Source organism: Sceloporus undulatus, chromosome 1 (genome assembly GCF_019175285.1).
Source record: "Sceloporus undulatus isolate JIND9_A2432 ecotype Alabama chromosome 1, SceUnd_v1.1, whole genome shotgun sequence".
Classification (NCBI taxonomy): domain Eukaryota; kingdom Metazoa; phylum Chordata; class Lepidosauria; order Squamata; family Phrynosomatidae; genus Sceloporus; species Sceloporus undulatus.
In genome coordinates, this window is record NC_056522.1 from 177,048,231 (window position 1) to 177,063,336 (window position 15,106).

Here is a 15,106-nt window from a genome sequence, read left to right on the forward strand (position 1 = left end):
GATTACATAGAATGGGAACCCAAAGGCTATCTATCCAGTCCAACTCTCCTTCTGCCATGCAGGAAAATATAAAACCCCAGAGTTGGGAGGGATTCCCCAAAGGGCCATCCAGTCCAACCCCTCTTCTGCCATGCAGGAATACATAGAATCTCCGATTTGGGATGGATTCCCCAAAAGGCTATCCTGTCCCAACCCCCTTCTGCCATGAGTCCTAGACTTGGGAGATATCCCCAAAGGGCCATACAGTCCAACTCCCCTCCCACCATGCAGGAATGCATAGAATCCCAAAGTTGGGAGGGATTCCCCAAAGGGTCATCCAGTCCGAAACCCCTTTCTGCCATGCAGAAACACACTATCAAAGCACCCCCTGTGACAGATAGCCATCCAGCCAATCACAGAATCCTAGAATCCTAGAGTTGGAAGAGACCCCCAAGGGCCATCCAGTCCAACCCCATTATGCCATGCGAGAACTCAAAATCAAAGCACCCCCAACAGATGGCCATCCAGCCTCTGCTTAAAGACCTCCAAGGAAGGAGACTGCACTACACTCTGAGGGAGTGTGTTCCACTGTAGAACAGCCCTTACTGTCAGGAAGTCCCACCTAATGTTTAGATGAAATCTCTTTTCTTGTAGCTTGCATCCATTGTTCTGGGTCCTAGTCTCTGGAGCAGCAGAAAACAAGCTTGCTCCCTCCTCAATATGACATCCCTTCAAATACTTAAACAGGGCGATCATATCACCTCTTATCCTTCTCTTCTCCAGGCTAAACATACCCAGCTCCCTAAGTCTCCCCTCATAGGGCCTGCTTTCCAGACCCTTCACCATTCTGGTGGCCCTCCTCTGGACCATCTCTAGCCTTGGTGGGGAGAGGCAATGGCTCCTGTGTGGAATTCCATTCAGGTGGGATCTCAAAGCAGGTTATTTTTGCAGTACGGACACAGCCAAAGGGTCCAAAAAGAAGGAGCCAGAAAGCACTGGGGAAAACAGGGAAAGGGGGGCTAATCGTCCCCCCTCCAAAGCCCTGGACCCGCCTCCAGAACAGCACAAAAACCACAACTATGAGAAGCATGTGAGCTATTCAACAACTCCCAAACTGGTCAACAAGTCCAAGTGGAGCAGGACTCCAAGGAGGAGGAAGAGGAGCTGGTCACAGCAGAACAGTGGCTGTGGCCACACTGCAGAAATAAGCCGGGTTGAGGCTGCTTTCACTGCCCTGGCTCCATGCTAGGCAATTCTGGGAACTAGAGTTGTCAGACACTGAGCCTTCTCTGTCAGAGAGCTGACAGAGATTTCCTAGCACTCAGCCATGGCAGTCAAAGTGGTGTCAAACTGGATCATTTCTGCAGCATGTCAAGAACCTTTGTGAAAACCAAATGTAGAATTAAACATTACAAAGCAAGCAGCTTTTTCATAACAGTTTAAGAGGATAGACACTGTTGATTCTACAGGGCCCAATGGACAGTTAACTTGAATATAAATTCCATCATGTTCAATGGAACTAACTCCATGATAAAGATACCTACCAGGATAAGCCCTACTGTAATTTGCTACATAGAGATCCTCATGGCAATATTTTACAGCTCAAAGCTTACTTAGAAGTAAGGCCCACTGAATTTAAACCATGGAGTTTATCATACAGGGGAAATTGGGACTTTAATCAGTGATTAACCTGTGAAAGTCACACATTTCACATTAAAGTGTGATCAAAATGAGATTCACACAGGAGCCATCCTGTGAATAACCAGAGAATAATCAGGCAATAAACAGCAAAAAGTCATTCATGGGAAAATCCTGTGATTGATTTGCTGCTGTTTCTTGCCTGGTTATTCACAGGTCAATGGCACTTTAATCACGTTTCACCTCGACGTCGAATGGAAACCATTAGTGCAATTGTACAATAATAATGGGTTATTCACAGGATAATATCACTTAAACATAACATCACGTGAAAACCATTAGCGCAATTGCGGGATTATCGCAGGCAAATCATTTATACTTCCAATTGTCCCCAGTCTAATAAACTCCTATGTGTACATAGGATTGTAGTATGGCTTTAAACAGACTAGGGAGCAGGTTCAGTTTGAGCTCAATGGGGCATTCATACTTTGGCGTGAACTGCATGGGTGTTTCAATAGTGAAAGTGAAAGAAACAGCTTTCCTCTCGACTTCTAAAGTTTTTAAGTTTTGTCTCTATGTGTTATGAACATTAATAAAAATGAATGCATTTTCAGGAACTGTGTAGTTTATTCTCAGTGCTGGGAATCAAGGTTTCTTTTTATGGAATATCTGGGGGTTTTTTGGAGAAGAATTTAGGCATTTTGGATGGAGATTATCAGCTCTAGCTTAATGTAAGGAAACATCAAATGAACTAGGGCAGAGTGGTACTCAATTTTTTTACTTCTGGATCCCCCACTTTACATCTGCATGAGGATGCTGCGCTCCCCCCACTCGATATAGTATCTGAATAAATATATCTTGTTTATTTAGTGTGCATATTTTCATTGACACATTCATGTATATTCATATTTTAACATTTTATAAGGAAATAACATTCAAAATTAGAACAGTTAACTAAATGTTTAATAATAATAAATAAATAATAAAATTTTTATTTATATGCCGCCCTTCCTCCGATCAGGGCGGCTCACAACATAATTAAAATACAAACAGTTCCAATAAAAACATATTTAAAACAACCCAACAGTAAAGCCCCAAAACCCAACCTCTTGGCCACGAAAGAGAGGAGGGAGGCCCACAGGATATTTACTCGGGGAATGCCTGTTGGAATAGGAAGGTTTTGAGGTCCTTCCTAAATTGGGCCAGGGTGGTGGACGAGCGGAGCTCTGTGGGCAGCACATTCCAAAGGGCTGGGGCAGCTATGGAGAACGACCTCCGAGTAGTGGAGGCCAACCTAGCCCTAGGCACCTTCAGTAGCTGCTGCCCAGACGTTCTGAGAGTGCGAGGCGGAATGTATGGGGAGAGGCGGTCCTTTAGGTATCCTGGGCCCAAGCCATTTAGGGCTTTATAGGTAATTACCAACACCTTATATTGAGCTCGGAAGCGAATGGGCAGCCAATGAAGATCTTTTAAAACTGGTGTTATATGGCTGGTCCTGGACGCACCAGTGACCAGCCGGGCTGCCATATTTTGCACTATTTGCAGCTTCCGAGTTTGGTATAAGGGTTGCCCCATGTAGAGTACGTTGCAGAAATCCAGTCTCGAAGTTACCAGAGCATGTACAACAGTTTCTAGGTCCCTCTGGGCCAGGTATGGGCGCAGCTGGCGAATCAGCCTAAGCTGATAACAAGTGCTCTTGACCGTCGCATTCACCTGAGCAGTCAGGTGAAGCGACGAGTCAAGAAGCACCCCCAGACTGCGCACGGAGTCCTTCACAGGGAGCGTGACCCCGTTCAGGACAGGTGGAACCACCGCCATTCCTGGACCAGGGGAACCTATCACTAGTACCTCCGTTTTCTCTGGATTCAATTTGAGTCGGTTTTCCCTCATCCAGCCCATTACTGACTCCAGACAGGCCACGAGAGGAGAGACGCCATCCCCAGTCACTACATCAGTCGGAGACATAGAGAAAATAATTTGGGTGTCATCAGCGTACTGATAACCCCGCGCCCCATGTCTCCGGATGATCTCTCCCAGTGGTTTCATGTAAATGTTAAATAGCATGGGAGACAGAATGGCCCCTTGAGGGACCCCAGTTTTAAGGGGCCTCTCATCAGAGCACACGTCTCCCAGCTGCTCAACGCATGTGTAAATTTCACATGTAAAAAGTTTGTAAACAGGAGGAGGAGGAGGAGGTGGGATCAGGACCTCCAAATCTCATGCCCCTCTTGAGCAACTCTTGCACATCCTGGGGTGCTGCCCCCCAGTTTTGAGAACCACTGAACTCGAGGGTGTTAACATCACACACAAACCTAAGGTCAGCATCACCAAATTTAGAAGTAAAGCAGCTGCCAGAAATCAGCAGGAGAATGTCAGATGTAGCCGAAACTCCCACTCCCATTCTGTTCCAATACAGGCAATGCAAGGCCCATTTCAATGAGCCGATGAATGCAAAAGACATTCTGTACACTTGCATGCATTTCTCTCAAGATTCCATGAAAAGTGCTACCTTAAAAATACATAATAAAACAACCACCACCAAGAACGAAATATATCAGTGTTTCCTAGAATTCATCCAGTCAAACTTTACCTTGCCAAGGTAGAATGAGCAACAGCATTAATAACAAGAATTACTGTACTTCAAGGAATCAAAGCACAACCCACCAACCTCTCCAGTGGTCCAGCTTTGTACTGCTTGCTTTCTTCTGAATGTTCTGCATCCTAGCAAATGAGCAGTGCTTGCCAACAACCCATATCAGTTTATAAAAGGAACGGGGCACAATCGTAGCTCTGCCCTGGCTAGAGGCTTTTGCAAAGGCTCTAACAAGTTGCAGTAACCATATGTAGATGTACTTGTACAACTGGGGTGGCATGTAATAGTACGAACCCCATGCATTCCTGGGACTTGCCAGACTGTGGCTCTACTGGAGCAATGTTGCTGTATGACAGGTTATCAGCGTTTCTTTGTTTGTCTCTGGCTTTCTATGTGAAGTAATTCCACAATCAATAGCAAATGTGATTCACAAATCACAGCCAGCTCATAATAACCTAAGAGTAGCCATAGATAGTGATTATAATTTTCTGGGATTCTGTATCCAGGTTAAACAAATTCATGGCATGGTGGTGAAAGAACACTGTCTGAAAAACACTGTTATCACTTAACACCAGCCTAAAGTTATGATTAGAGCTGGGAGAATCTGTCAAGCTTGATTTTACATAACTCATTTTCCCACTGTTAAGATAGCTCTATCCAGTTTCTGCACTGCAGTGAATTACTAGTTTTTGGATCTGCCAGAAAATCCAGGCATACTGCAGCATGCATTTCCTAAATTACACATTTTTGTCTGCCTTTTTTCCCCAAAGACACCTATTTTTCCAGCAATATTTTCACTGTATGCATATATACTTGTCACTCCACACTTGTGGCCTTGACTTTTGCAGATTTTATTAATATGTTCTCTCTAGGAATATCTAGGTCCTCCAGCGCAACGCTATGGCCAACTTAAACCAAAAGTCACACTGAAAGACCCAGAGATTCCTAGAGAGAACAGTCCACTAGGCATTTGTAGCTCCTCCAGCGCAATTCTATGGTCAATGTCTGGCAGATGTTGACAACAGAGTTGTATTGGAGGACCTAGAAATTCCTAGAGAGGTGTTCTCTCAGGTAAAAACATAGTGTTTTTGTTAATTGTGGTTTTTCCACATTCATGGGAGTCCTGTGCCCCTAACCCCAACGAATGTGAACAGATGAGTGTATTTGCAATTTTATTCTTGCTGACAAAAATTATCACTTTTATACAATGTTCCAAATATTAACAGTAGTAACATTAGGGCGAAATGGCCAATGCAGTAGGTTTGTATGGTTGGGCCAATACTAAAGGCCCAGAGGCTCACATGGATGTTTTGTGTAACGTCTGTGACAGCACTGCTAGCTTGTCTCATATTGCTCCCATTTTCCTGAGATTCAGCCTGAAAACCCTGGATGTGGGATTCTTTTCTAAGGGGCTCCACCTAAGAGGCAGATGAGTGATGCTTCCTATCCTCACCCTAGAATCCTCTCAATTACAGAGACCTGGAACCTCTCAGGACAATAACAGGTTATTCCTAATTGTAATAAGTTGTTTCTTAGTTATTCTGTACCACCTTCAAGTCAACTCTGACTTATAGTGATCTGACCATAAGGTTTTCTTGGCAATATTTGTTCAGAGGTTTGACATTGCCTTCCTCTGAGGAGGAGAGAGTGTGACTAAGGTCACCCAATGGATTTCCAGTATAGGTAAGTAGAAGAGGTAACATTATCAGGGATCTTCCATCTTATCACAAACACCCAAAAATCATATAGGGAAATAGCTGTGTGTACTGCAATCGATGCTGTATATGTTTATGTACACCTAGTGCCAAGAGTTTGTCTCAGAAATGTAACTGGAGAGCCACAGGAAAGAAAGGGGGTATCCTAGGATATAAAGATGAAAGCAATCAAGACACGTTAACCAATTCGAATTCTCTTACGTTAAAAAATGAAGCTGTGGACATATTTAGAAATATTTGTAGGGGAGTGGGGAAGCAAAACAGCTAGCCTCATAAAAAACCCCAAATCAGTTGTTATTGTTTTTTAAATAGAAACGAGCCTGAATTTTCATCTCAAGGATGTGAAATATTGGTAATCTAGTGTAAGCAATTTTTAAAAAAGTGAAACACATCAAAATGGAGTTCAGTGTGCTTAGCTTAAACATGAACCTATCCTTGGGTAGAGTTCTCTTTGACTTCCCTCAGTTGTGGATAAGGTGAGACATGGGAGGAAGAGGAAATATCACTTGAATTTGTCCTGAAATTCTCCTCATCTCAATTTCTCTATGGTTTTTAGAATAATTTTAGAAAATTATAATCTTTTCCCCCCTTGTCCCAGTGAAACTGAACTGCTGCGTCAGGGATCATCCAAATTTTTCTGAGTTTTTATTTCTAATTTTAAAATATATTTTTATGCAGCATGTCACACAGCTATAGTTTGCAAGAGTTTTCAGTTCCTTTATGTTTCATTTGCATTTTTCCGCCACTTTTTTGAAGCATAGGTAAAAGACTACGGGAAAAAAGTGATAATAAGCTCATAATTAGGAATGCGGGGTTCTCCCACCTTTTGTTTGTAGAGTGGATATTTGTTGTTGATCCAGAGATTACAGGAAACAATTGCTTCTCATTAGGAAGAGAAAGAAGAGCCCACACAAGACCCATGTCTCTCCTCTTCTGTTACAAATGCTTGGATGATATTTAAAGCTTTTGTATTAAAGCATTTTCCCCATAATGCCAAAATTCAGAGAACTGTAGCTTATTTCTAGTGCACTTAGTAAAAATAATCCATAATTAAACTGTGGTTTTACAACAGTTACAGCAAAACAGAGTTCCGAGTTCAGTTGACAGTAATACAGAATTGTGATCAATTCAGGGTGAAAGTTTTTTACATTCCTTCCTTCACATATGTATATGAATGAGCTTAACACATGGTCCTGCGATGTCTTAAAAACCATGGCTTCTCATTATGTCTGAACCAAACCAATCTGTATATCCGTAAAGTTGGGCCTTTGGTGTGGGGATAGTGCACTTTGACAGTAATCAATACCTACTCCAAAAATGGCTTAAACTGATGAACTACAGAACAGGATCCAGGTGCTAGTACCCAGTGGCATCACTAGGGGTGTGTGGGGGATACACACTGCTGCAGGTGACACCTGAGAAGAGGGGTGATGCCCATTTGGGGTCGCCTCCCACTGTGGGTGTGTGTGCAGTGCTGCTGCCAGTGCCACCCCCCTTCTCTGCTGCCCTGGCTCTTGGCCAAGGGAGACAAGCAATAGCAATAGCAAGTACATTTCTATAGCGCTTATCAGTGAACACAGCAGTCTCTAAGTAGTTTACTGTCTGTAAGGCAACTGCCCCCAACAACCGACTTACCGACTTACGAAAGGATGGAAGGCTGAATCAACCTGGGAGCTCTGTAATCAAACTCACAACCTTGTGGCTGCAGTACCAACATTTCATTGTCCCACCAAAGCTCCCTAACAAGGCAGCAAAGAAGTAGGTGCATGAACCTATTCCTACCTTCCCCAGTGTGTTGGCTGGCTCACCTGAGAAAGCCAAGGCATCAGGGAAGGAGAGGTGAGCGTGCACGCACCTGTTCCCCCAACTTCTTTGGTGTCTTGGCTGGCTCATGGCTGGTCTCAGCAGGCAGCCAGGGGGGCAGGGCAGGCTGCTGTCACCATCCCCAATGGCCCCAGGGAACCCGCACCATGTGGCACCAACACTAGGACTGCCACTGCTAGTACCCACTGCATGTAAGTGATCAGTGCACTATTCCATTTGGACACACTGTTCAACAGCTGATAAGCCCTGGCTTTTTATAGGCAACACCCTGGAAGCTGAGCAGGGTCAGCCCTTGTTAGTACTTGGATGGGAGACTGCCAATGAATACCAGGTAATGTAGGCTACTTCAGAGGAAGAAACTGGGGAAACTACCTCTCATTATTTGTTGCCTAAGAAAACCGTATGAAATTCATGGGATTGCCACAAGTTGACAGGCAACCTGAAGGTGCACATGCACGCACACACATACATACACCCCGAAGAAGGAAACGTTTTGCTGCTCTTTGGAAACAGAAGTGATGTAGCATTTGTAGCCTAAGAAACCATGATGTCAGTTGAAAAAGACTGCCTCCACAATAAGAGAATACGCAAAATGACAGCCCCTTTATTTTTCCAGACAGTGTATTTATAAATGCTCGGATAGCCTGAACCTTAGGGTTTTATAGGGTGGTCGGCATGGTGTTGTTTTTAAAAATACAAAAGAAACCCACTGTTGTCTGCTGGAGAATAACCTTTGCCTTGTGTTCGGTGTCGGCACTAAAGTGTAGCATGTCTTGCTTGAGCCCCTCCCCTTTTTGGTTAGGTTCTTTTCAACGTGTGGGTGGTGTTATCAGAAGAAAATGTATTTGTGTCAAATGTACGTTATTCTAAGGAAGGCCTCTTCTTTTCAATGAAGCAAAGCAAGGAGATCTGTTTGAACTGAGCCCTCAGAAGTTGTAATCATGCTGTTCCTCCCTCCCTCCCCCTCTCCAACTAGCAGTTGCTGAGTAGCTAAGGTGGTTCTAAATAAAGAACTGGAGTCAACAACAGGAAATAACTCCCACAGAAAAAAGAGAGCGAGAGCAAGCAAGAGAGTGGAATACAAACTCTCACCAACTCTTGTACATAGCTGACAACGGCCTTTTTGTTCTCTGTACACTGGATCTGAAAACATTGCTTTTTAACAGCATGCCTTTGCCTTTTTATCAAGACAGTTAAACCTGCCTCTTGCACAGAAGCAGCTGGTCTTCCTCTCACACCAGCCCACAACTCCTGGTGTGCAAAGTTCTGTCGTTCAAGCTCCACCCCATCCAGCAAACACCTCCCCGTCACCCTGCTACAGTATTGCCTACTGAAGCCCTTTCCAAAATTCAGCATCATTAAATAGGCTTCCTTCCTTCCTTGACTTACACTCCCCCCCCAAAAGCACCCTTGAAAAAAAGAGTGGTGGCTGAAGGGTGGATGAGGCTTTGAGTCACCCCATTTTCTAAATTCCACAAAATCCAAAATCCTAAAAGGGAGGAGGAAAGTGATATCTCACTGGGAGCTGCTTCTCTCTCTTAGAAAACAGGAACATGTTCAAGGGTACCCATGTCGGCCATGCAGCAAAATATAATAATATCCAGAAAAGATGAATACCTTCATTGGCCAACCAAAATGCTGAAGCACATCATGTACGCTTTTGAAGTTTTACTGACTTCTTCATCAGGCAAAAGATATGTACAAAATCATACAGGAGAAGAAGAGTGACAGTCGCCGGCCTACATTTTGTCTCAGATGTTGTCTCTGTTGCCATTTAAGATGGTTGAGGAATCTCAATGCAGACAAAGGCCACTCCCTTCTTGGCCATATAGAGACAGGAACAAAGGGCAATAAAAGGCAGGTGATAAAATTTCAACTCCATTAGCAACGGAAAAGGAACTTCCCTTGAGACCCAAGTTGTCCCTGTCCTATGCAAAGCTGACTGCCCCTTCCTTTGGTAGAGAACACTGAATTTCTCAAGAAGTCCCTGTATTGTTATATCTTTACAAACTTTTAGGTGCTGTATAGGTAAAATATGCCTATTCTAGTCCAAATGGAAAAGTTTTAAATTAGTTGGAGGTAAAAACTTCAAAGAATTAAGACCCAGTCCATTGCTCTCTCGTTAAAATTTCCTCTATAAATTTCAACTCCATTAGCAACCAAAAATTAATTTCCTTTGAAATCCAGTCTGCCTCTGTTCTGCACACAATTTTGCCTATACAGCATAGAGGTGATTTTTCAGATGTAACATTACAGGGATTTCCCGAGAAAATGAATATTTCTGTCTACGAAAGGGACAGTTAGCTTTGCACAGGACAGGGGCATCCTGGATTTCCAGAGAAGTTACTTTTCTGCTGCTAATGAATTTGAAATTTTATTATGGATACCCTTGAATATGTTGCCATTTTCTAAAAGAGAGAGTCAACTTCCGGTCATCTCCTCCTTTCCTCCTCATCTCCACTGTTTTAACACGCACAATCCTTCAGCACAGGAATGGGCAACTTGTGACCCTCCAGGTGTTGTTTGACTGCAACTCCCAGCAGATGAACCAAACACTGGAGTTGCACAGCAGCAACATATGGAGGGCTACAACTTGCCCACCCCTGCATTTGATAGTTGACTATCAGATAACACCCACATTTTACAAAAAGAAAAGAGATTATGCATCCACCCAGAAATAAAGTACAATAAATACCCATTGATTAAATATAATGAATTTGGTTTGGTTTATCTGATAGCAGCACTGAACAGAGGTGTTTTACAGAGCACTAAAAAATTAACTTCCCCTCCAGGCCAAAACAACCTGAGTATACCTAGAAATAGGAAGTGATGAGCTATTCCTGTTCCTTAACGTGTAAGGCAGAGACGATTCACACATGGCATGTTAAGTAGTTAAGAATTCTCAAAAGACAAATTCAGCCATTAATTTGAGAGACTCTCAAGGCAAATCTTAAGAGATTGGTTAAAAGTCTCCCAAGGCCTCTCAAGCCACATTCACATAGTTGGTTTAAATATATACTTTTAAGCACTGAATGCCTTTTATATCTGTACCATCTCCACTAAAGGGGGTCTTTTTCCTGTTACATGAACCAAGAGAATGCTTTATCTACTGAACATCCATGCCATTCTGGCAGGAACCCCAGGAGAGGCCAGTATGATAAGATGACCCATAGATCAGACCCTAATGCCTACTCAAATACATCAGCAATAATAAACAGAGCTTGCAAACATTACTGTTGTGGGAACTCCCAGAATCCCCTTCCCCCAAAAGCCCTCCTAGCCTGTAATTATGAGTTATACTCTCTGTCTTTCTTGCGTAGAAACCTGGAGACCTGGTTCCGAAGCTCACTGCAACCTAAATGTTTTGTGGAGCCAGTAATCCGCCTTTTGGCACACCCTACCTAGATTGCCCAAAGTCACAGGAAGCAAAACCTGTTTAATAGTCTCTTGCTTGGAGGCTCCTCAAGATGGAAAATGGTCAGAGAGAGAGAACTAGGAAGAGAACCCCAAGTTTTCCAACTAGCTCATTCTCTTGACAAGAGAGATTGTGCTCTATCAGAGCTGACCAGTTAATTGTCTGAATCAGTAAGAAAATTTAATCAGGAGTCCCTACTTTGGCACCATATTTTCAGAGCTATCCTAACTTTCTGCAGCACAACTCTTACTAAGGAATAATCATTTGGGCCAATATACCTGAGTAAAAAAGCACACACATACCTATATGCACATGATATTTTGATTTAAATGCCCCCTACATCCTCCTAATGCACCAGCACTAACGGAGAATGTAAGAAAGGCATCTTAAAAGGGAAAGAGAAATTCCTTTTTGACTCAAGGATCTGTTAACTGATGTCTGGACAACTTAATTCAATAGGTGGCAGCTTGCTGCATTTATGCTTTATTTACCCTGTACCTGTTGTAGCTCTGAGGGAGAACAATAAGAGCCTATCATTGAAAATCATAGTATTTCAAACTTATTCCAGAGTGGGAAAGATTCTTTTGTTGGCATGGATCCATTAAGTCCCAAAGAGCATGTGTTACCCAAAATGCCAGGGCCCCAACTAATATTTAACAGGGGGAATTTTATTAGCTCAAGTGAAGCTGATGAGAGGGCTTTGGACAACTAAAAGCAGGGGTCAAGCCTGTATATATCAACTCTGAGAAACAGAACTCCAGAATGCAAGATCAAAATGTAGTGTTATTTATAACAGCAAAAGGGAAATCAACTTTCACACAAAAACACACACTCGCACACATACAAGAAGTAATGGTATAAAAGGTTTTAGCAGATAGTAATTTTCAGGATTGCAAATGGTGATACAGTACCTGATTCCAGAAGGAGAGGTCCCAATAGGAGGATTCTGTGAGGGGAAAGTGACTCAGCACACTGCCTGTAGATCTGGGGTGGCAAGTGATTACTGGGGAGTCAGATGAGATACAGACAGAGAGTCTGTATGAACTCAAAACAAGACCAAATTGGTATGAGCAGGTACACTTATAGAGCAAAACATAACCCAGGACAGTTTGGGGATTAAAGTGAAGTTCCCAGGAAGGAAGAACTGGAAGTCTGTAAATAGCTGGACAATCATCATGAATGTCCCTTGACAACAGAATCTCACCAGAGGGAGGTAATTTGGCAGCTCAAGGTTTATCACCCATCATCACTCCTATCAAAAAAAGATTATGCAGATTCTGGTCTTACTTGATCTATCCCAGCTAAGTGCTCTGGCTCCCCACATGCTGATCCAGCAGGATCTCCAAATATGGTCCTTATATTGCAGGGGTGGGGAATCTACAGTTCTCCAGGTTCTGATGAACTACCATTCCCATCATGCCTCACCATGATGGGAATGATAGTTCATCAGAACCTGGAAGGCCGTAGGTTCTCCGCCCCTGTTATATCATGGTTGGTTTTCTGCACTGGGGTGCCATCTCGGCTACCTGCCTAAAACCCCCTCAATACCAAACGGATATCAAAAATAGGGGTTGCAGAAGGAGGCTAGACCTTGGGGTAACACATGAGAGGGGTGAAATGCAGAGAAGATGGGCCTATTGCTACCACTGAAACCTAAATGACACTTGGAAGAGAAATGCAGGGAAGTGATGGAAAAAAAACAAGTAGGAGATGGAGGTAGTCAAGAGAGGCTGAAAAGGCAACAACTGGAAGGGAGGCTAGGCAAGACATCACAGGGCCAGAAAGAAATTTTCAAGTGGATACATAAACTTTTTAAATCCTGAAAGCCATATGCAGTGTTGTTTGGCAGGCAAGGCACTACAATGCACACGTCCGCACATATGTACACACAAGCATAAGGCAAACAGCAATCTTGGAAGACCAAGAACAAAGAGTCCACCCCACATATATACATAGCCTGCCTAGGGTAAAGGGGGTAATATTTGGGATTCTGACAGCTTTGGGGCCCAGATAAGAAGCAATATATACATACACAGTTCCAGGACCACAAGTTCTGCACATTTGTTTTAGAGGGTTCTAAGAGTCAGATTCTGGGGCTGGGATGGTAGTATGGGCACCAGCAAAAGCAACAGGGTATCTTTAATGGTCGGGTTTGCACCAAAGTTTGGACACAGCCTGCCTTTTCAGCCTAGAGGTAGTTCTGTTAAAGTTGACTACTCTGCCTTGCCATTTTATGACACTATGCTGCTACATTCACCATGCCAAACTGTCACAGACATGCAATCCAGGTATACCCCCTGAACATTACTATACCATGTTATATCATGTTTAGGTAAGATTGCCATTTTGATAGCTGTGCATGTGCCTTGCAACTTTGAGGAGGTTGGTCCAGCTGTTATTAATGTGTAACAGTGGAAAAATAGCCACTGGGAAAGGATGTGAAGGCAGCTGACAAGTATGAACAAGGGGAACATGAAGACAAATATACATTCTGACCTCATATGTGTAGTCTTTTTTTATAGGTCCCTGTTATGTCATTTGCGAAGTTCAAGTTACATTTCTTTTAAGTGGGTTAGTAAAAAAACAACCAAGAATCATTAGCATGGCTTCCTTACACACTGCCATATCTACACTATTTACATAAAAGGGAAATGGAGTTAAGCATATGGATTAAGTATGCTCTTCCTAGATATTTATTGAGCAGATCATTGAAAGAGGTGAGGCCTTTCAGTATACCTTGTTATCCGCTGGAGTTTGGTTCCAGAATCTCTCAAGTCCCATTACATACAATGGCACAGTAAAATTGTGTCCCTTATATAAAATAGCAAAATCAAAGTTTGCTTATTGGAATTTGTATATTTTAAAAATATTTTCAAACCGCGGATGCTTGAATCTATGAATAAAAAAATCTGTAGATATGGAGGGATGTGTGTGTGTGTGTGTGTGTATATATATATATTTCCAGATCACCAAAGATCTGCAGCAATGCACTCAGAAGAGACAACAACAAATGATTCCACTTTTTCCTTCAGAAACAAGATCCTCAGTCTTTGGAAAAGGAATACCAGTTTTGAGCCAACCTAACTGAGAGGAACCAGTTTCAGTGACTGCCCTTACATGCTTGAAAAATTTACAAAGAAGACCAAGTCAGTTTTATTTGGTAAACAGGAATCGGCTGCCAGCAGGATAAGAGCAAAAAATAACACAAAATACAAACTCAGGAGTAAAACTTGGTAGCTGCCAATCCCTTGGGAAAACACTGATTTACAAGCCAAAATCCCTATCCAGTCTTTGTCACAGTTGCAAAGCATTGCTGCTAGGAGCTCTAAGTTTTAGTTATAACTGAATGGGGACTTTTAAATCTCTTAAGCAATTTCCTCTTTTTCTTTCTTTTTAGCTACTCAAAATCTAGGAAGAGATTGGTAGCAATCCAGACTTCTTAGTAAGAAGCCTTGAGAGAGGGAGTACACACATATACAGAAAGAGAGAGAGAGAGAGAAAGCTACAACAAGAACAAGTGAATCTGCAGTGTTTACAAGCTGGCAGCTCATTAGCTGCAACTCTTACATTAGGAAAAAAGCACTGTGTTCCTGCCCACTTGCGCTGACACACACAAAGCCTTAACAACAGCCATGATTCACAGTCGGCTCCAGTCATGCTCACAAGTGATGTGGCACATTCTCGGTGCCTCCAGTATTTGCGTAATGGAGCTTCATTTGCTCTGCCCCCAGCCTGCGTGGAGTGCCAAAAAGCAGCAGTGTCATCCGCCCCCAACTCCTCCTCCTACCTGCCTGATGGATGATGCACACAGCACGACTCCAGATGAATAAAGGAGAAAATTAAGGATGACAAAAGGTGTGTGGTGATCAGAAAGAGCTTTCTGACCTATCTTCCGAATCCAAAAGGGGATGGGGTGGAGGGAGCATGAGAGGCTTTTAACCA

The 15,106-nt window shown here is 43.0% G+C and overlaps 1 protein-coding gene across 1 annotated transcript in view; it reads right to left on the minus strand.

Moving 5' to 3' along the window:
* SERTAD2 (SERTA domain containing 2) overlaps positions 1–15,106 on the minus strand; it is a 130,844-nt gene that overhangs the window by 41,899 nt on the left and 73,839 nt on the right. The window lies entirely within an intron of this gene.